At 37.4% G+C, this 24,323-nt stretch overlaps 1 protein-coding gene across 4 annotated transcripts in view; it reads right to left on the reverse strand.

Moving 5' to 3' along the window:
* The window catches only part of diaph3 (diaphanous-related formin 3), a 412,973-nt gene that overhangs the window by 118,718 nt on the left and 269,932 nt on the right, over positions 1-24,323 (reverse strand). The gene's annotated exons all lie outside the window — the stretch shown is intronic.

Genomic DNA, 24,323 nt, shown 5'->3' on the forward strand with positions numbered 1-24,323 from the left:
ATACTTTCGCAAGGCACTCTGTGTGTGTGTATATATATATATATATATATATATATATATATATATATATATATATATATATATATATATATATATATATATATATATATATACATATACACACACAAAGTGGTGTGAAAAAGTGTTGGCCCCCTTCCTGATTTTTTTTTTTTTTAATGTTTATCACACTTTAATGTTTTCAGATCAAACAAATTTAAATATTAATCAAAGATAACACAAGTAAACACAACATGCAGTTTTTAAATGAAGTTTTTTAATATGAAGAGAAAACTAAATCCAAACCCACATGGCCCTGTGTGAAAAAGTGCTTGCCCCCTAAATCTAATAACTGGTTGTGCCACCCTTTGCAGCAACAACTGCAATCAAGCGTTTGTGATAACTGGCAATGAGTCTTTCACATTGCTGTGGAGGAATTTTGGCCCACTCTTTGCAGAATTGTTTTAATTCAGCCACATTGGAGGGTTTGAGCATGAATGGACTGTTAAAGGTCATGCCACTGCATTTCAATTGGATTTAAGTCCAGACTTTGATTTGGCCACTCCAAAACCTTAATTTTGTTTTTCTTGAGACATTCAGAGGTGGACTTGCTGGTGTGTTTGGGATCATTGTCTTTTTATGAAATGCTGTGTTGGTTTTACGCCAGATGTAACGGGACACACGCCTTCCAAAAAGTTCAACTTTTGTCGCATCAGTCCACAGAATATTTGCCCAAAAGTCTTGGGGATAATCAAGATATTTTTTGGCAAATGTGAGCCTGTGTGTTCTTTTTGGACAGCAATGGCTTTTGCCTTGGAATTCTCCCATGGATGCTGTTTTTGCCCAGTCTCTTTCTTATTGTTGAATCATGAACACTGACCTTAATTGAAGCAAGTGAGGCCTGCAGTTCTTTAGATGTTGTTCTGGGTTCTTTTATGACCTCCTGGATGAGTCGTCTTTGTGCTCTTGGAGTAATTTTGTAGGCCGGCAACTCCTGGGAAGGTTCACCACTGTTCCAAGATTTCTCCATTTGTGAAAAATGGCTCTGACCATGGTTTGCTGGAGTCCCAAAGCCTTAGAAATGGCTTTATAACCCTTCCCAGACTGATACATGTCAACTATTTTGTTTCTCATCTGTTTTTGAATTTCTTAAGATTGCGGAAGGAGGTGTTGCTCTTTAAACATGCTTCACTTTGTCAGACAGGTTCTATTTAAGTGATTTCTTGATTCAACAGGTCTGGCAGTAATCATGCCTGGGTTTGGCTAGTGAAATTTAACTCAGCTTTCTAAAATAATGTGGTTAATCACAGTTCTTTCACGATTTAATAGGAGGGGGCAAGCACTTTTTCACGTAGGGCCAGGTAGGTTTGGACAGCTTTTTTCCCTTAATAAATGAAATCATCATTTAAAAACTGCATTTTGTATTTACTTGCATTATCTTTGTGTAATATTAAAATTTGTTTGATGATCTGAATCTTTTAAGTGTGACAAATATGCAAAAAATTAGGAAGGGGGCCAACACTTTTTCACACCACTGTGTATATATGTATAATTATACAAGCTGTACACTCACTATTTTACATTGTAGCAAAGTGTCATTTCTTCAGTGTTTTCACATGAAAAGATATAATAAAATATTTACAAAAATGTGAGGGGTGTACTCACTTCTGTGAGATACTGTATATATATGTATATTAGGGGTGGCACGGTACACAGTTGTCACGGTTCGGTACATATCTCGGTTCGGGGGTCACGGTTCGATACGATTTCGGTACAACAGGGAAAAAAAAAAAATCTACTATGCTCAGTTTCTTTTCATTTATTTTGAACAGACAGTAGTGCAAATTACAATTTTTTGCATCTAGATGTGAAAATACTAAATATTACATGTTATATATATAAAATCTGTTTTGTTTTCATTGTGAGTGTACACAAATAAAAGCAGACCTTTATACAGTGATTATTAATAAGACAATAAGTGTTTAAAGTTGATTCTGCTGGTATAAGGAAACAGTTGAAGTGATCGCGCCGGAGCGCGCACACACACACACACAAAACACATAAAACACATCAGTTCCAGCATTGCTAACTTGACAGCGCAGTTGGTACTTTATCAAAATAAAATACAGTGAGCCAAACATCAGTGCGCGCGCCTCTGTGTCACCGTTGGAACGAGACTGAAGTACAAAGCCTATCATTTACATAATAAATAATAGTTTAGCATTCAGATACGTTACATCGCAAATATGGAAATATTATAGAATATTTGGATTTGTGCCGAATGAGAGAGGTAGGATACACGAGCACAATGCTCCATTTCGCAAACAGTTGAGTGTGCAAGCCTTTAAAGTATACTCCTTTGTCAGTCTATGTGAGAGACGCGTTGAGAATCAGCACATGGTCACTGTCTAGTGGGCTTTGTTTTCAAGTGCACAAGTCATGGCATTCGCTGTTCTTCTGCTGGCAGTTATCAAACAGCGTTGCATTACTGCCACCGCCCCCTTCTGGATTGGGGGTGAATTGCCTGTATTCGTCGTAAGGCCTCATGCACTGAACCGAGACGCCTGCATCGTGACAGTTCGGGACGAATACATGTACCGTGCCACCCCTAATGTATATACATATACATACATACATACATACATATATATATACACATACATACATATACATACACACACACACATATATATACATACATACACACACACACACATATACATACACACACACACACACACATATATACATACATACACACACACATACACACACACACACACACACACACATATATATACACACACACACATTATATATATATATATACACACACATTATATATATATATATACATATATATACACACACATTATATATATATATATATATATACACACACATTATATATATATATATATATATATATATATATATATATATATATATACACACACACACATATATATATATACACATATATATATACACATATATATATATATATATATATATATATATATATATATACACATCTACACAGTGCCTTGCAAAAGAACCCTTCCATTTCTGTTATGTTGCTGCCTTATGTTAAATTGCTTAAAATTACTTTTTTATCATTCTACACTCCAAACACCATAATGGCAAAGCAAAAAAAATGTTTTTTTTTTTTAGCATCTTTGCTAATTTATTAAAAATAAAAAAAAACTTAAATGATTCCATTGCATAATTATTCAAACCCTTATCTGGGACAGTTGAAATTTAGCTTAGAAGCCTTCATATTGCTTGTAGATGTTACTACACTTCAAGCAAAGTTAACAAATGTGGCAAATTCAATTGAATGGGTATGATTTGGAACAGCTCACACGTCTTAATAAAAGGTGTAACAGCTGAAAATGCATAGAGCAAAAACCAAGCCCTGAGGTCAAAAGAACTGCCTGCAGAGCTCAGAAACAGGGGAAGAGTTCAGAAAAATTCTGCTGCATTGAAGGTTCACAGAATCATGTAGCCTCCATTATCCATAATGGAAGACGTTTGGAACAACTAGAATTCTTCCTAGAGCTGGCCTCCTGGCAAAACTGAGCAATTGATGGAAAAGGGCCTTGGTTAGACTGGTGACCAAGAAGCTGATGGTCACTCTAGTTGAGCTCCATGATCATATATGCAGATGGGAGAAACCTACAAAAGGACAAACATCACAGCAACACTCCACCGATCTGGGCTTTTTTGGCAGACTCGATCTTCTCCTCAGTGAAAAGACACGAAAACCCACTTGTAATTTTCAAAAAAATAAAATAAACCACCTAAAGGACCCTCAGACTGTGAGAAACAAGATTCTCTGGTCTGACGAACCTCACTTCCAAGTATAATGTTTGAAGGAAACCAGGCACCGCTCATCACCTGCAGAGTATCATCCCAAAAGTATGGCGGTAGCAGCCTCATGCTGTGGGGCTGTTTTTCCAGTGGCAGTGACTGAGGGACTCGTCAGAGTAGAAGAAAAGCTCAATGCACAAAAATATTGAGATAACCTTAATAAAAACACAGTCCAGAGCATTCGGAACCTCAGACTGGCAGAAGGCTCACCTTCCAACAGGACAAGGACCCTAAGCACACAGCAAGAGTGCCTTATAGACAACTCTGTGAATGTCCTTGAGTGGCCCAGCCACAGCCTGGGATTGAACCCAATCAAATATTTCTGGAGAAACCTGAAAATGTGCGTCTGCCTCCATCCAACCTGACAATCTATATATTAAGTAAAATTATATATTCAGACTTATAACTATATATTCAGATTTGCTTCTATATATTCAAACATATAACTATATATTCAGATTTACTTCTATATATTCAGACTTATAAGCATATACAGGTGCATCTCAAATTAGAATGTCGTGGAAAAGTTCATTTATTTCAGTAATTCAACTCAAATTGTGAAACTCGTGTATTAAATAAATTCAATGCACACAGACTGAAGTAGTTTAAGTCTTTGGTTCTTTTAATTGTGATGATTTTGGCTCGCATTTAACAAAAACCCACCAATTCAACAAATTAGAATACTTCATAAGACCAATAAAAATAAAAATAAAACATTTTTAGTGAATTGTTGGCCTTCTGGAAAGTATGTTCATTTACTGTATATGTACTCAATACTTGGTAGGGGCTCCTTTTTCTTTAATTACTGCCTCAATTCGGCGTGGCATGGAGGTGATCAGTTTGTGGCACTGCTGAGGTGGTATGGAAGCCCAGGTTTCTTTGACAGTGGCCTTCAGCTCATCTGCATTTTTTGGTCTCTTGTTTCTCATCTTTCTCTTGACAATACCCCATAGATTCTCTGTGGGGTTCAGGTCTGGTGAGTTTGCTGGCCAGTCAAGCACACCAACACCATGGTCATTTAACCAACTTTTGGTGCTTTTGGCAGTGTGGGCAGGTGCCAAATCCTGCTGGGAAATGAAATCAGCATCTTTAAAAAGCTGGTCAGCAGAAGGAAGCATGAAGTGCTCCAAAATTTCTTTGTAAACAGGTGCAGTGACTTCGGTTTTCAAAAAACACAATGGACCAACACCAGCAGATGACATTGCACCCCAAATCATCACAGACTGTGGAAACTTAACACTGGACTTCAAGCAACTTGGGCCATGAGCTTCTCCACCCTTCCTCCAGACTCTAGGACCTTGGTTTCCAAATGAAATACAAAACTTTCTCTCATCTGAAAAAGAGGACTTTGGACCGCTGGGCAACAGTCCAGTTCTTCTTCTCCTTAGCCCAGGTAAGACACCTCTGACGTTGTCTGTGGTTCAGGAGTGGCTTAACAAGAGGAATACGACAACTGTAGCCAAATTCCTTGACACGTCTGTGTGTGGTGGCTCTTGATGACTTGACCCCAGCTTCAGTTCATTCCTTGTGAAGTTCACCCAAATTCTTGAATCGATTTTGCTTGACAGTCCTCACAAGGCTGCGGTTCTCTCGGTTGGTTGTGCATTTTTTTCTTCCACACTTTTTCCTTCCACTCAACTTTCTGTTAACATGCTTGGATACAGCACTCTGTGAACAGCCAGCTTCTTTGGCAATGAATGTTTGTGGCTTACCCTCCTTGTGAAGGGTGTCAATGATTGTCTTCTGGACAACTGTCAGATCAGCAGTCTTCCCCATGATTGTGTAGCCTAGTGAACCAAACTGAGAGACCATTTTGAAGGCTCAGGAAACCTTTGCAGGTGTTTTGAGTTGATTAGCTGATTGGCATGTCACCATATTCTAATTTGTTGAGATTTGATAAGAACTTAAACTACTTCAGTCTGTGTGCATTGAATTTATTTAATACACGAGTTTCACAATTTGAGTTGAATTACTGAAATAAATGAACTTTTCCATGACATTCTAATTTATTGAGATGCACCTGTATTCAGATTTACATTTATCGTAGTCATGCTGCACGTATCGTAAGTTCAGCGCCCCGGCGTGGTTAGCGTTGACACTACATGCATACTGCGCCCGAGCCCAACTGGACCGTACTCTGGCCCACCTCTTCCAACCGCGCCCAGGCCGGCTAAACGAACCGCGCCCAAGCGTGGCACGGAGCAATCATACTACTCAAATGAATCGGGCTTTGGGGTCAAACGCGCTCGGACGCAGTTAAGATCGCCTAGTGTGAGTACACCCTTATTCTCCCGCATCCCGCACACACAAGTCTCTACCCACCCGCACTAGCCCATCAAGTGTTGTCCCGCACCGCACTCTGTTGCATTGGGTCCTGCGATCGAACATTACCAGGTCTTTACTCGGAAGGTGCCCGTTATAATGTTATGATCGAGGCTCTGGACTCTGAGCATAACTTGTTTTTCAATAACAAACTTTAATAATTTCTCTAAAAACGTTAATGCCCGGCAGTGGCAAATAGCTTTGGTTTTATATTTGATTTGATTATATTAATGTTATAAATTGAGATTTACAAGAAATATTTGAACTGCTAAAAGGAATACTGCTGTAAAAAAAGCACCTTATTTGTTTAAAGTGTTTGCACTTTTGTTCATATAGCAGTACTTTTACTTTTTTAGCAGAACTTTCTATTCATCAAAAAATAAATAAATACACAAATAGGGTAAACGTACCTATTAAGCACACTTCCAATTTTTGAGCTCAGATTATAAAATTAAAAAAAATTATTTTCCTACTTGATATCTTAAACAATTGATATGTTTGTTACTATATACCTCCTATAATTTCAAGTCAATCAGATCATTGTACACCGAGATATGAGTCTCCATGTGTTCACACTGTCTGGCGGCCATTTTGAAAGCTGTCTAAAAACTTTCACCAAAAGAGGAGCCCCTTAAATTAGCGTTTTTTTTTTAGATGTTTAAGCCTTTATTTTGGGTAAGTTTCACTACTTATTGTAAAATTAAGAGATTAATGTTCAGACTTTTGCATATTATAACCTGGAACATGGATGTGGGAAATAATTAGTTAGAGCCAAAAGACCGTTTTAGCAACACATCGCAGATGCTACAGAACACATTAGCTGACTAGCTGTATAAGACTGCGTGCTACGCTAACATATTACTTCACAGGCATTACTGGCTTGTACTTTTACATCCATAATAACTATAAATTTACAGTTTATTGCTGGTCTGTGGTTTTATACTGCTGTCATTTTTTAAAGATTTCATATTATTGTAAGGTGAGCTTAAAGGGTGCACTACTATGAAAATCACACAGCTTCAGTGTGACATCAATAAGAAAAAGTATAATTTCATAGATTGTTAATAATAGTTGTTCATATTAAAATATGTGAACAATACATGACCTAGAATATTTATTTAGCAAAATCTTGTCATTTTAATAAATATTACATGAAATTTATTAAAAATTGTTGCTGCTCCAATTAAGCTCAGTATGCTCTCTTTAAGCTCTTCCACATTGAACGTCTATGTAAATACTTCATAAACAGACTTTAAATATTAACTGATGGTCGTCACTTTAAGTTGATCTTTATAAAATGATTAATAACTTATTTTAACAGCTTTAAGATGACAAAATCGAGACATAACTATAGTTTATGCCCAAAGATGAAAGAGGCATGTCGTTCGTACAAAGGAGGAGCCAACAGAAACCTGTCGTATCTGTCCAGGATAAAAACAACTAAAGGCTGGAATACAGTACATGACTTTTAAAACGTGAACAGATTTTTATAACACTAGGCTTCATACACTTACCTACTTTGTAAATAGTTTTTATTTTTTAATGTGTGTTACTTCGCTGAATGTGGACAAATCTAAATGTTGCTTAAATGACACTTCATTATGAATATATAACTGATCAAATTGAATGCCTTGTTGCCTGATTTTAGTGTTGGTTTTTTGTGATTGACTTTGTACCTTCAAAATAAAACATTTTTCTTTTTCCATTAACTCTTTAAAAAAGGTTTTTATAGAATTTTATAAAATTTTAATAAAACATGATGTGAGCTTAATGGGAACAGGGGTGTGCTTATACAAAAAATGTACCCATTAAGCACAGCCGGACTTTTTGCATTTAATGATGTATATCTTAATTGAAATGCTTTTGTCATTTAAAATAAAATTTGTGTGAGAGATTAATATTTTACTTTAACATAACTTTTTGTACTGAAACCAATATCTTGTGCACTAAAAATGACTCAATGTAGATTTTGGTGAGCTTAATAGGTACGTTTACCCTAATGCATCGCAGTTTTCATGGAAAAACATTAAGTAGCAAAACTGTTTTCAACATTGATTATAATAAGAAATTTGCCTTGAGCAGCAAATCAGCATATCAGAATGATTTCTGAAGATCATGTGACACTGGAGTCTGGAGTAATGAATACTGAAAATTCTGCTTTTTCCATCACCAATCATCAATTTAACAAAAAAAAAAAAAAACAGCATATAGTGCAGATTATTAAATCTTTTCTGAGAAAAGTTTATATGCGCAAACTTAAAAAAAAATTGCTGACAAAATATGTATTAGTAAATAGTTATTTTTTAATACAATTCCTGGCATCTTGTATTCCTGTTGCTGCTGTCTCCTGTTTGTTTGTTTGTTTCTTTGTATTGATGCTTTGGCAATACTGTGCATGTCATACCAATAAACTCTGAAAATTTAATCAGAGAGTTAAGTGAAAAGTCTTTTCAAAATTTAAAACTGCTGAAGAAATGCATTATCATATTTCTGAATTTTAGCTCAGGAGTCAGTTATACACTCAATCCATAAAATTGAATTTTAGTTGTAATCAAAACCATTAACTCTCCTGACCTACAAGACTGATGTTAATAAAACTGAGTGGCACCAAACTAAAGCCTCAGCAAACAGTCTATAAATACACATTTGAATGATTTTGAGAACCAAGTTTAATCTGTACAAATGTCCATTTGCAAAACTATTCAACCCCAAAAGTCAGTATTTGGCGGAGCATCCTTTACCCTTTATAACCTCCAATAAATGTTTCTGGCAAGTGTTCAGAGGATCCCGACACCTCTCTATTGGACTCTTTGCCCACTGCTCATGTGAAAAGCTTCCAGCTCACTGACATTTTGTGCTTTCTGTGCTGCCACCGCTTGTTTCAAATCCCGTCAAAGATTTTCAATGGGATTTAAATCCGGAGGCTGAGATGGCCACTCAAGGACATTCCAGGACCCATCCCTGAACCAAGCGCCGGTAGACTTGGATGATTGTCTCGCTGTAAAGTCCAATGATAACCAAGCTTCAATTTACACACTGAAGGCATCACACTCTTCCCCAAAATGGCTTGATACTTCAAAGCCATTTGGTGCCAGTCACATGGACAAGACTGCCATTTCCTGCAGCAACAAAACACCTGACTGACCCATCCCAAATTACTTGACGATTAAGCTACATGTAGCCAAAACCATATTAAACAGCCTTGAAGTTATAAACAGGAAATGTGTGTCATTCAGTTGTCAACCTTTCGTGAGAGCTTTTTAAATTTGTTATTTATTACTCTACTGAAATAAAGTGTCATTATACAGCTCCTGAAGGCTTACTTGGGTTTTAACACAATTTTGTAACCTTATTAGCATTTAGCAAGTGTTATTAACATATTAATATTAATATGTTAGCAAGTGATTTTGAAAAATCACAACGTCTATATTAAACTAATTCACATAATCAATGAATGCAACAGCTGATAGGTTAACATTTGTAAACACTAATGAATAACTTTGATCGCAATCAAAATGATATAGTTACATAATCTATTTGACTGCACAACAGTATATAAAATGCAATGTTGCATATTCAATAACATCATACGAGTTCCCAAAAGTAGGAACATTATGAAAGCAAAGCAAGTTTTGTAAATTGTTGCAGAAAGAGACCTCTAATTAACTAAGGCATTTTATTCCCAGGTTTTTTCAATGTTCTGAACACTTAAGACATCTCTGAGAAAATCTGGGGGCAAGAACAGATCAAAATTACCCCTCCTTGCTTGCTTTCTTTTCTTTTCGGACCATTAGCGGTTGAAGAGGGTTGTTAGAAATCTATAACTCCTCTTTTGGTTTGATGAGGGCTACTATTCTAGGTGTAAGAACACTTGGGCAATCAGAGCAAGCTATCAGAAAGAAACATCATTAGAGCAGTCACCTTGTCCTAACACTTCATATGCCTCTTTCTTCGGCTCTCTTTCTCTCTGCAGCCTTAAAAGCCTTTTCCAGATAATGGATGTATTTCTAAGTGAGGAAAAGAGCGAGTGGCACACCTTACACAAAGGTAAGGTGTAAGAGGCAAAAGACGAACAGGTTTAATGAGAAAAGGCAGAAAGAAAAAGTGGGAGAGAAAGAGTGGGGAGAGCAAGTTCAATGCAAATGGAGATATAAAGAAGGCTGAGGAATAACCTGAATTCATAATTCAATAATTTGAATAAGGGTATGAGTACACCAAACTGGATTCTAAAGTAGTTAAATGTACTGTATATACAGAAGTAATGCACATATCCTGGGCTTAAAATCTACTTCTCACACACATTCAGATAGATAAATACTAAGCAGCATTTTGCTTATATACAGAGAGAGAGAGAGAGAGAGAGAGAGAAAGATGTAATGGTGCTCTGAAATAAGGCAATTTCTTTTTTTTTTTTATTAAATGTAAATTCATGTCCCAGTCACATTTTCTTGTTTAAATAAACATTACTTACACCACCAGAATAAAAATCCACCTTGTATTTTTATATTAACAATGTAATTAATAGGCTATTCTATTTAATAAAATAAAATTTAAAAATATAAAATCTTTAAGTATATAAATCTTTAAGAATTTTACATTTATTCCAAAATAATAACTCAAGGCAGTAACAACTTAATATATTTTATTTAAACAATTATATATTTTATTTATGAACTGATGTTCAGCTGTTCTTTTAAAAACGACTGATTGCTACACTTTCAATATTTGCATTGTTTTATTTTTGTATTATGAATATTCTCTTATCCAATGTGTGTATGTGAAAACTCTCTCCAAACCTGCTCTCAGAGGGGATTGCGCAAAAAACAAAAAATCTTTTAGTAGACGGCTAAAGTAGACTTCGCTGTCTATTTTCTGAACAGCTCACAGATCTCCAACAGTTCCATAGTTGCAGCAGTGGTCCCTTAAATGAGCAGGAAATATGGCTATTGGTGACAGGTCGGGAGAGAGTATAAGTCACATGATAACGAGGCTTATTCCCCATTGCGTGCGGCGGATTACAGCCACAGTCTGCGATCACAGTAAATCCTGAGGATAGCGAGATGGAAGGTGGGCTAAATCAGCTTTCCTCTCCACAGCCGTGTGACTGTGCGCACACACAGAGCGCTTTAAACACTTTCATTAGAATTAGGGGAGAATGAGAAGCAGCGAAGCGTGACCTCATGCTCTGTAGCACGGACATCAATATCAATACAAGAGGGGGATTCATAATGACCCTGCCCTACCTTCAACCCTTTTAGGCTTCTAATTCACTGTTTGTTACTTGTTAGTTTTAACTGATGTTGGCTAAATGCAAATGCAACATTTTGCTAGAAGGTACTGACTTTCTTGTGTTACTCAAGTATCCAATTTGATATAGTGAAAGTCACAAAGTAAATGAGGCAATTAAATAATTCAAGCATTCAAGCTTGTTTGATCAGTTGGGCTTTCTACACAGGAAGTGATGCCAGCGATTCCTTAACCTGGGTTTAGCAGCACTATACAGAAGGAGATCTTGCCTAACGTGCTCCGTTTGCGACCGGTAGCCTCATCTGAACCGCATGTGACCGATAAGTCAATGCAACCTCTCGCACTGCGACCACTGGGTAAAGCATCAATAGCAGTTTAGAGTAAGAGATTGTCAACAGGCGCAACGATTAAGTCGACAGCACCTCGGTGTACGACAGCTCCGGCGTGAGTCAGCGTTCAGGAGCAGATGGGCCTACCCTGAACGCTGAGTGAACTAGTTATTATATGTTCAATAACAGCTCTGTGGAAAATGTGCAGAAGGCTGAGGATGTTCCATTATGCCTATTCAGCAGCATAACAGAAAATAACATAAGAGCTGGTCTAATCCCTGGCTGAACACAATGATAGAAGACTTGCCGACAAGAATAGGCTCTTAGAGAAACGTCACAAGAGAAGAAATGTATGTTTCCACATTAAATGGCATTATTATGTGCTTTTACACACTTCATTATCATAGCTATGGAAAAGGTCAGTTTGCTAAAGAAAGAAAGCATTAAAAACAGACATTATAAAAAGAACTATGATTATTTTTATTCACATAAGGTTGAATTGTAACACACACAGGTCACTAAACCTGTTTTTAATGAATAGAGATCATAGTTTCAATTGTCTGAGAGGCCTTGAAGTTGTGCTGATATTGATTCTTTTGGATACAGTACAGTGTGCCGCTAGAGATGCACGTAAATCTCACAATGCTGAATAAATACTGGGAAGGTGAAACTTTGGTTTGAATCAATAGCAATCACTGCTAATGTACGCACACCTCTGATTAATTCAGTCGAATGTGAATCAAAGCCACTGCCCCAGTCACTCCCAGTAATGTTGATCTCACACAGTGTATAAAGCTGCCGCTGGCTGTGAGAGCATCAAAGATTCAGGGGCACGACCTGTGAGTGTGTCTTCTGCCACGATGTGCCTCCACAGAAACAGATTTCCCTGCCACGCTGCTGAATGACTGTTCTGATTAATGCCACTTAAAGGGGCAGTTCATGCAAAAATGGTTGTCATTTACATACACTCGTGTTGCTCTAAACCAGTGTAAGTGGTAAACATTTCCTCAGTGGAAAACAGTGAAAAAGCGTCTAGAAATATCATAAAAGTGCTCCATACAATAAGTGCTATATTCCAAGTTTTCTGAAGCCATTTGATGGATTCGAATTTAAAATTCCTTCATAATTTACTCACCCTCAAGTTGTTTCAAACTCATAAGACCTCAGTTCATCTTCAAAATGTGTGTAATGTGCCCTATGTATGTGTGTACATTGTTTAGATGCAAATGAAAGGCCAAATTAAATCTACTTACAGTATATAATCAAATGCAATCATATCTCTTTACAAGACTTGGATTAAACCATTTGATTCGTAGGGATTTTGTTACAACACTTTATGACTTTCTGGATCTTCAAAGTTTTGGTTACCTACAATTTCAACAGAAACTTTTCAGACTTCGTTAACAATATCTCAACTTGTGTTTCGAAGATGAGCCAAAGTCTTATGGGTTTGGAACGACATGAGGGTGAGTAAAAATGGCAGAAATTTAATTTTGAGGTGAACTATCCCTTTTAAGGGTGGAACAGTAACAGCTCTAGCACTAGAGAGTTCATGAGAGAAATAGCATTGTAGATGAATGAATTAATGATTCTTCTCAGTGAGATTTTTTTTAATGAATTTGATGATCCAGTTCACAAAATACAATAACTGGTCTGATTTGCTCATATACGGTTCTTAAGTTCCAATTCACTGATTCAATAATTGTGATTCAAGTGGTCACCAGCTCACTGGAGGGCAAGATTATCATTGAATTAATTAAAATTAAAATTTTGGTTTGTATCTCACATAAAGCTATTATATGAACTTACATGCCACTAAATTCTCATTTTATGCTCCATTGAAGAAATGACAGTATTCATACAAGTTTGGAAGAGCATGAGGGTGAGTAAATGATAGGAACTGTCACTACTGAGTTGCACTTTTAAAGAGTTAACAGCAGGCCACTGACTCGTACATTCTTAAGAATGCACATATATACACACACACACGCAAAATCAAGGTGATGAGGGTTTAGGGAGAGAGAGAAAGAGCGTGAGAGGATAGGGGTTAGCCACACACACACAGAGTCTTTGCGGTTAGCCATAGTCAGCATCCGTGTATGTGTGTGTAAATGACTGATGAGGGGTTAAGGGGAGAATCCCACACACAGCTGAGGTGAGGAAACTCCTCAGAATACACTATCCATCTCTCTGCCCCCCACACACCATTACAAAGCGTTACTGATGAACTTTAACTGCTGGGCCGTGCTCTCTCTGGACATACTGTACAACACCAGCCATCAACCTCTCTGTGACATACCCCTTTACGAGAATTAATCCCACACACATTTTACAAAGCCAATTTGCTATGCAACGATAGTGAATCACATTAGTTTGGGTGTTAAAATATGTTTTCAAAACTACAAGAAAGACTCCTAGAGTGTTTGTTTGTGTGGTAACAGCATCAAACCAGCTTTGGCCCAGGCACCATTTTGGTGGAAAACACAGGAACAAGGGAGCTTCTGAAAAAAAGCATAGGTGGAAAATGTTTGCATTTAGTTTCTCAATCTCAGCAAACTTCTGCACTTGCATCTCTTTGAGTCTATTTAAATCAGCGTTCACAGTGAGAGACGACGCCATGTGAGCTGAGCAAAGTGTGTCGGAAAGAGTCTAAAATGCTGTTACAAGTGATTGATGCCTAGCAAACTCTTAACTCAAAGCTAGGGCTCTCATAAGACATGCCTTAATATAGATCACAACAGCTGCCTGCCTACCTCATATAACCCTGCTAATCTGATGAAGCCACTCTCTCTACAAATCTGCTTGGCTCCTGCCAAGCCCGATGTGTCTGATTAGACTCCGCCCACTCTCCCAGTCAATAGGGGATTAAACTCCTCGCTTCTCATATGTATAAACGGCCTGTAACTGTGTTAAGGTGGAAAGCGAGGGGAGAGAGATAAACACAGGTTGCAGAAATTAGGACGGAACTCTGCGGTCTCCCTCGCCCCAAAATCGTCTGTTTTCTCATTACAGAGCCAGTCTCCATTTTCTAGTCATCGTTTGAACTTAATTACTGCAGTCGTGCCAAGACTGAGGCCCTCGCTATTTCCCCCCTCGCTCGAATCAAATTCAGTTTGACAGGAGACAATTCAGGGAGATACAGACTCCGCTATGGAGGGCAACAGTGGCCGAAGCTAATTTCACTACCGTAATTGCTTTGGCATCGGATGAAACTGTCCCATTTTCTTTACGTTAAAGAGCAACTCTGAGGCAAATTGAGAGAGAAAAAAAAAAAAACTTCAAAACAAAATGCAAGACTCAAAGTCAGTAATCGAGCTTTCTGGGCAAATATCAGTCAGAAATGTGAACTGGTTTTAGCAATTCCTTTGTAACCTGATGAGACATGACTAACTACACAGAAACGACTCTGGAATGTAAGGTGGGTTAAAGCCTGTGAGGGTCAAACTATTACAGTACCAGAGTCAAAGTGCTCTGCAATTTATAGAATTAGTGTAAATCAATCTTATTTAGTTATTGGTCATATAGGGGGTATAGACAAGTCTCCAAGGGAGGTGCTCTACAGCTGCCCAACAGGTTTAACATCGAACAAAGACAGGAAGCAGTCGATAGACACTGTCAATCCCACCCCACTGTCAAGCACTCAGCTTCCTTCCTTTTTTTTTTTTTTTAAAACACAGATTGCCAAAGCAGAGGGGATTCCCTCAGTTTGAAGGTGAGTGTTAGACTGAGTGCTAGCCATTTGGTATTAACTTTTATTTCGCGAAAAAACCCCCGGAGATGATGAATGAAATGGCAAATTCCGTTACAAGGTTAAAGAACTAATTACATTGCAAAAACCTAGTAAATAGTCCACATCAGGATTTTTCAAATCTGGCCCCGGAGTCCTACAGTTCTGAGAATTTAGCTTCCACCCTGATCAAACTCACCTGCATGTAATTTTCTAGCCTTGCGTCGGTATTTGCCTACTTCCTTGCTGTATAGTAAGATAAAAACAAGTACCTAGATGACCCACTACTTCCAGCGAGATTCTGAAGTGGGCGTCTGATGGACACTTCACTATTCCATAAAACCAGAGACAGGAGAGGAGTTGTGAATGGCATTCAAAAAGTCTAAAACTTTTTTTTTTTAACTGATTTGATTCACTCCACTTAAATCTTTCCCTGCCAAACACAGAATTTTCAGTCATTTATGAGACAATGCTCATCAATCATCAACAATAAACAGCATATAAATGAAAACAGCCTAATGTTACAGAGTGAAATGTCAATCCAGGAAGTGGTAAAGCACTGAAGCTTTGAGGGTTATGATGAAACTGATCTACTGCATCTTTGCTCTGACCATTGTACTGAATATGATCCAGATGTAGTATTTGATCAAAAATTAGATTTTTTTTTTTTTTAACTCAACATGTTGATTTTTTTTGGATAATGTAGATCATGGGATTCTTTTTGACTGGGAAAGGGGGTAATTGACCGTTCTCAAAACCCTTAGTTACTGTTGCTATGCCCGACAAACAATGCCGCTCTCACACTACAAATCATGTTCTCACGCAGTGAAAAATACAATCGCAGAGCAAAGAAGAAACTGACAACACACCGAAAGAGGAGCGCAGAGGAGACAGAGCAAGTTACTTCTGATATGAAACAAGATCTCAGGACTCCCAGCTTTTAAATTGTGTCATTTTTAAAGAAAACAAATACCGTTTCGTGGCTCTTCAATGTCGTGACAGTTCACTGTATTGCCTCAGTTCAAACACGTGAACCGATCGTCTTTTCATATTTACTTAAAGCACGAAATGAACATGAATAAACATCAGAAAGTATTTATTTCAACCGTGGAACACATCTTTTCAAGTTTAAGTCCACCGAAGTTAATCTACTCTCCTGTCTGATTTGTGGTTAAGGCTAGAAAGGATACAGCTGCAGCTACTGGGCATGCGCATTTACATATTTTCCGAGCCAACAATATAACGTGAAACCTATGAAAATGGTTTTAAAAAAGCACATGGCACCATAGTCTCATCCCTTTAGAGTGTCGCAGTGACCGTCTTTTTGCAGTAAAAGACCTGTCATAGTTTACTGAGTGGGAAGATGACATGAAGCAATGTGAGGTTAGCTGCATCGAAAACAGATGAGCGCACGTGTACATGTACAGCTCCATATCGTGGCAAAGTTCACAAGATTTTGTCCACAGAATGATAAGAACACATGTATTAACATTTTATTATTTAACACTCAGTATTTTAACTTAAGCGCTGCAAGCCATGCATACAGCGCCGGACATGACAGGTTTTCGGGAACGCAAAACAAGTATTTAAAGGAATTCCTTAGCTTATTGCCATCACTGTGGCAGCCAACAACAGCACAGCTTAACCCTCCGCACATTTTTATACTGAGTTATATTGAAAAAGTTTCAATTCAGTCTATCTTTTTTACCCCGTTTTAACTAGAGGTCGACCGATAGTGGATTTTACCAATACTGATAGCTAGGTTGGACCACACTGGCCGATACCGATTAATCAACCGATAGTTTTCAAAATGGATACTGAAAGAGAGCTAGTGCTTTACTATTTAAAAAAAAAAAAGAAGCAGCAACAGCACTGAACCATACTTTGTAAATGAATAAAAATATTAATATTATTTACTATATTGATCATTAAAGTTAATTCATAGTTTGCTAATGTTAAAAGAATAAAGTTTAAAATTTAAAAATGTAGCCTATTAGTAGCTAATAGTGAATGTTGAAATGAACACTCTAACAAGGAACAATACTTCTACAGTTTTCATTAATTTCAACAGTCATGCTTAAAGATGGCCATCTTTAAATATCTACACAAGGCCATAGCATTAAAATTACATACATATGGATATTGTATGTGTATTCACACACTTTATTTGCTTCTATTTTTTAACATTTGATAATTATCTAATAAAAAACAAAACAAAAAAAAAGTTAGTCACACACCAGGCAAAAGCGCAGCGCAGCGTCTAGGAGAACTCAGAGGCATCACACACACACACAGCCCAGACGTTTTGCGTTCAAATCAAGTGGTGGTCTAAAACAATTTATTTAATCACCAAACAGACATAAGTTTGCTTCAAGAATGAACAATGTGGCATAAATGAGTTTGAAGTTCGGTGTTTAAAAAAACAGAGCAAGTGGAAAGAGAAAGCGCAATCTATTACAGCTCTCTATATGAAGCATACAGACTTTATTAGAGCCACAGAAAGACAAACGTTTTGCTGAAAAATGCACAATACATAATTTATAGCCTAGGGTGAAGTCATTATACATTCACAACGATTTGGGACAAATATAATGTAATTTAATAGAAAACGGCTGCATTTAAATGCGAGTCTGGAGTTTCCCGTTCTGTGCAGCGCGCAGTGTCACGTGTCAAAATAAACAACACGTGCTGTCAGTGATTTCCGCCTCTAGAGGCCGGTCTCGTACTGTATAATGCCAGCGGACCCTTCTCAGCCACTCCAGCAACGGTTGCAAACCGGAAAACTATCGGCATGGATTTCTGCCGATAACCGATAGTTGTGGCAATCAACTATCGGTGCCGATTAATCGGCAAAAGCGATGAATCAGTCGACCTCTAGTTTTAACATGGATTTCTATGGAGACCGGCCATAGATGTCAGGCAAGATGGTGGATAGCAGCGGTGGCATGTAATATCCACGCTCTGATTGGTCAGATCCTGTCAATCAAGCTCTTTGCAAATGGTTAATTAAGGAGCATGCTTTAAAGTGGTTCTCTTCCTATCTACATGGAAGATCTTTTGCCGGTGGAGTTAGGAAACCCTATTTCATCTCAGCATATTTCCTCAGGGGTTCCTCAAGGTTCATGTCTTGGTCCTGTTTTATTCTCCTCATATACATCCTTTGGGTTTAATCTGTCAAAAATTGAATGTTGCTTATTGTTATGCTGATGACATCCAGCTGTATTTGCCCTTAAGTTGTAACAATGACTAACATTACAACTTTGTTTGAGTGTTTGGGTGAAAAAGGCATTGATGGCATTTAGTTTTCTGCAGCTCAATGAGTCTAAAATCTGAAGTGGTGATTTTTGGTTTTCCAAAGTAAGAAGAAAAAAAAAGAAAAAAGAAAAAAAAAAAGCATCCTGTACATCTAGGCCGCTTAGCCACTACTGTCAACACTCAAGCGATGAACCTTGGTGTAATTTTTTGACTCTAAATGTGAAACACATCCAATATTGGTAGCCAATTGTAACTGGATTGCACATTTTTTACACAAATTTTGGTATTAAAAGATATATACACATACATAGATACATACAGGTGCTGGTCATATAATTAGAATATCATCAAAAAGTTGATTTATTTCACTAATTCCATTCAAAAAGTGAAACTTGTATATTATATTCATTCATTACACACAGACTGATATATTTCAAATGTTTATTTCTTTTAATTTTGATGATTAGCGCTTACAGCTCATGAAAGTCAAAAATCAGTATCTCAAAATATTAGAATATTACTTAAGACCAATACAAAGAAAGGATTTTTAGAAATCTTGGCCAACTGAAAAGTATGAGCATGTACAGCACTCAATACTTAGTTGGGGCTCCTTTTGCCTGAATTACTGCAGGCATTGCGGCGTGGCATGGAGTCGATCAGTCTGTGGCACTGCTCAGGTGTTATGAGAGTCCAAGGTTGCTCTGATAGTGGCCTTCAGCTCATCTGCATTGTTGGGTCTGGTGTCTCTCATCTTCCTCTTGACAATACACCATAGATTCTCTATGGGGTTCAGGTCAGGCGAGTTTGCTGGCCAATCAAGCACAGTAACACTATGGTCATTGAACCAGCTTTTGGAACCTTTGGCAGTGTGGACAGGTGCCAAGTCCTGCTGGAAAATGAAATCAGCATCTCCATAAAGCGTGGTGACTCTTGATGCACTGACTCCAGCTTCAGTTCTCTCCTTGTGAAGCTCTTCCAAGTGTTCAGTAATGACCTCTGTGACTTACCCTCTTTGTGGAGGGTGTCAATGTTCGTCTTCTGGATCATTGCCAAGTCAGCAGTCTTCCCCATTATTGTGGTTTCAAAGAACAAGAGATACCCAGAATTTATACTGTAGGGATGGTCATTTATTCAAACTCAAATGTAAATGTTCTAATATTTTGAGATACTGATTTTTAACTTTCATGAGCTGTAAGCTCTAATCATCAAAATTAAAAGAAATAAACATTTGAAATATATCAGTCTGTGTGTAATGAATGAATATAATATACAAGTTTCACTTTTTGAATGGAATTAGTGAAATAAATCAACTTTTGATGATATTCTAATTATATGAACAGCACCTGTATGTATATGTGTGTATATATATATACAGTGAGGAAAATAAGTATTTGAACACCCTGCTATTTTGCAAGTTCTCCCACTTAGAAATCATAGAGGGTCTGAAATTGTCATCGAGGTGCATGTCCACTGTGAGAGACATAATCTAAAAAAAAATCCAGAAATCACAATGTATGATTTTTAACTATTTATTTGTATGATACAGCTGCAAATAAGTATTTGAACACCTGTCTATCAGCTAGAATTCTGACCCTCAAAGACCTGTTAGTCTGCCTTTAAAATGTCCACCTCCACTCCATTTATTATCCTAAATTAGATGCACCTGTTTGAGGTCGTTAGCTGCATAAAGACACCTGTCCACCCCATACAATCAGTAAGAATCCAACTACTAACATGGCCAAGACCAAAGAGCTGTCCAAAGACACTAGAGACAAAATTGTACACCTCCACAAGGCTGGAAAGGGCTACGGGAAATTGCCAAGCAGCTTGGTGAAAAAGGTCCACTGTTGGAGCAATCATTAGAAAATGGAAGAAGCTAAACATGACTGTCAATCTCCTCGGACTGGGGCTCCATGCAAGATCTCACCTCGTGGGGTCTCAATAATCCTAAGAAAGGTGAGAAATCAGCCCAGAACTACACGGGAGGAGCTGGTCAATGACCTGAAAAGAGCTGGGACCACCGTTTCCAAGGTTACTGTTGGTAATACACTAAGGCGTCATGGTTTGAAATCATGCATGGCACGGAAGGTTCCCCTGCTTAAACCAGCACATGTCCAGGCCGACTTAAGTTTGCCAATGACCATTTGGATGATCCAGAGGAGTCATGGGAGAAAGTCATGTGGTCAGATGAGACCAAAATAGAACTTTTGGTCATAATTCCACTAAACGTGTTTGGAGGAAGAAGAATGATGAGTACCATCCCAAGAACACCATCCCTACTGTGAAGCATGGGGTGGTAGCATCATGCTTTGGGGGTGTTTTTCTGCACATGGGACAGGCGACTGCACTGTATTAAGGAGAGGATGACCGGGGCCATGTATTGCGAGATTTTGGGGAACAACCTCCTTCCCTCAGTTAGAGCATTGAAGATGGGTCGAGGCTGGGTCTTCCAACATGACAATGACCCGAAGCACACAGCCAGGATAACCAAGGAGTGGCTCTGTAAGAAGCATATCAAGGTTCTGGCGTGGCCTAGCCAGTCTCAGACCTAAACCCAATAGAGAATCTTTGGAGGAGCTCAAACTCCGTGTTTCTCAGCGACAGGCCAGAAACCTGACTGATCTAGAGAAGATCTGTGTGGAGGTGGGCCAAAATCCCTCCTGCAGTGTGTGCAAACCTGGTGAAAAACTACAGGAAAGCGTTTGACCTCTGTAATTGCAAACAAAGGCTACTGTACCAAATATTAACATTGATTTTCTCAGGTGTTCAAATACTTATTTGCAGCTGTATCATACAAATAAATAGTTAAAAATCATACATTGTGATTTCTGGATTTTTTTTTTAGATTATGTCTCTCACAGTGGACATGCACCTACGATGACAATTTCAGACCCCTCCATGATTTCTAAGTGGGAGAACTTGCAAAATAGCAGGGTGTTCAAATACTTATTTTCCTCACTGTATATATACACATACACACACACACACACACACACACACACACACACTCCTTTATGATGCCTTACAATACAATCCAAGTGGGGTAACTTGTCACTGAGATATATATTAAACTATATTATGAGAGAACTATATTAAATGATAACTCATAGCAGACTATATAAGCATTTTAATGAACTTATATATCATAAATAGCAATTATCAGTCTGGAGTTGTCACTTTATGGGTAGTGCCAAGGAGAGATGAGCGAATGCCCATTTTCCATCCTGCTCTCTCTCTTTTTCCGCCTGCAGGTCATCCCTTGTTCCCCCAACTCTCCCTTGTCTGTCTGCCATTAGCCACGGTCAATTGGATTTCTGTCAGCACCGCCGAACTGCTGCTGGTCTATTTCAAACGGGTGGATGAGCAGAGGGGCAACCCTCATACACACACGCACACTAAAATACTCTGAAACACATAGTTCAATGTAAAATGACTAGCACCCAGTGCACTAGGGGCTCAGGGCAAGGGAGGGCATGTCCAACATTAGCATCTTTTTGAACGTTAGTGATGAGGATCACACAGAATGAACCATACGCCGCAGAATGTTCACCTTGACACCTTCACCTGGTCGGTCTGTTATGAGGAAGGTTGCGACAACACTTCAATGTTTTGATGTGTCTGTGTGCCTTCGTGCAACTGTGGCTATTTGCTGATAAGACAGAGCTGCCAGCTAAAGGTCAAAAGTCAACTGTAGTAATGAAAGAGTGCTGGTTGCCACAGAAACTCCCATGGTACAGGATTATGGGGTGTGATTCAGAGGTTTGGCAAGGCTTGTATATCTCTCTTGAGCTTGAGCCTCATAATTAAATGGTGCTTAAAACAATTCACATGCTTTTTTAATTTTTTTTTTTTTTTTTAGCATTTTACAATTAAGGATATATTCCTAGAACAACCTGCAGCTCGGAGCGAGGTGTGAAATCAAATTACAATTACTATTTCACCTAAGAGTCCTGTCCAAATCCTTTTATTTTTGAAAAACACAGAACAAAGTGTGGCCGCACAAATTTTCAAGATTATAAAACAAACCCTATTACAGCAAATCTGGCCACCCCTCAATACATCCACAAATATACAACTACGGTGGAAAAAAATATCTAGAAACCATGATACAAATGTAATGATATATATGCAAAACAGAAGCATGTGTGACAATACTTGGCCATTGAGCAAAGCAGCCATTTCATCTGTCTTTCACTTCTCTAATTTTTCGTTCTGTCCTTTAATTGTCGATTCCACTCAATGGCTGTTTCAAACCTTATTAAGCTGCCAACTAAGACAGTATTTTGGGTGTCATCATTGACATGTTACATCTGACAACCTAGACAGCATTTTTAGACATTTACATGTTCAAATTGAAGCGGCCTACCTAGAAGCTACCTAGCCTGTATCATAAGTCAGTTGCACAATCATATCAAATCTATCTACTACCAAGACAAATCAAAAGAAGAAAAAGTATATATATATGTGCGTGCGTGTATAAAATTTTATATACAGTATGTATGTATGTATATACAGTATATATATATATACATATATATATATATATATATACACATATATATATATATATATATATATATATATATATATATATATATATATATATATATATATATATATATATATATATAAATATAAATATAAATAATTTAACTCATTAACTTCAGTAAATGAATTAAAAGTTCAAATCTAAAAATCCTTGAAACAAGGTAAATTTACTTGTTTAAAGATAAGTTTACTTGTAAAGATAAGTATGATGAACATTGTTAAAATTTGCATCATCATAATATAACAATTTCTATAATAACTTTATATTATAGAAAATAAACAAACAAACAAATATCATTTATATCATTATTGTATTTAAGCCAAATTATTGAAATATTAACTGGAAACGTGGTAAATATAATAAAATTATCTATATAACAAGTTAAATTTAATTTAGTAGCATCACTGCATAAGATATTCAAGTTTTTTTGACAGAAAGTGATTATATAGGTGAATTTTGGTAATATATTCAATAATATATTTAAAAGTAAAAAGAAAATACAGTACAATAAAACACTTGTATTTAAAGATGCACTCTCAAATTGTAATATTTTATGCAGTCTTGTATGTTGCTTCAAGTAAATTTATCTTGTTTAAAGGATATTTGAAACATGAAAATGCACTAACAAAAACAATAAAACACTTTCTTTTTTTTTTTGTCGGTGCATCATAAAGGTCTTTGAATGAAATTTATACAGTACCTATACAACATTGCCCAAAAATGCTGCTGACGTAGCTCACTAGGTTTAGAAACACAGTCAATGCTCCTATACAGAGGAGAAGTGAAAGGAGGTGAGGAGGTGAGGCGAGATCTTCATCTCTCCCTACACAAATTCAATTATTCATAACTGATTGGCAGAAATGGTCATTTGCTGCTGCAGCAGCATTATTACTTTCATTTTATCCCCCTTTTTTCATTTAATTCACTGTATGACTCCCACATTAGTCTGTCTCCTACTCTGTCTTATTGTCTTTTTTTTCCTCTTCATTTTTGTCACTTTTCCACCCTAAGAAAGAGAATAGAA

Source organism: Onychostoma macrolepis, chromosome 11, assembly GCF_012432095.1.
Source record: "Onychostoma macrolepis isolate SWU-2019 chromosome 11, ASM1243209v1, whole genome shotgun sequence".
Classification (NCBI taxonomy): Eukaryota; Metazoa; Chordata; class Actinopteri; order Cypriniformes; family Cyprinidae; genus Onychostoma; species Onychostoma macrolepis.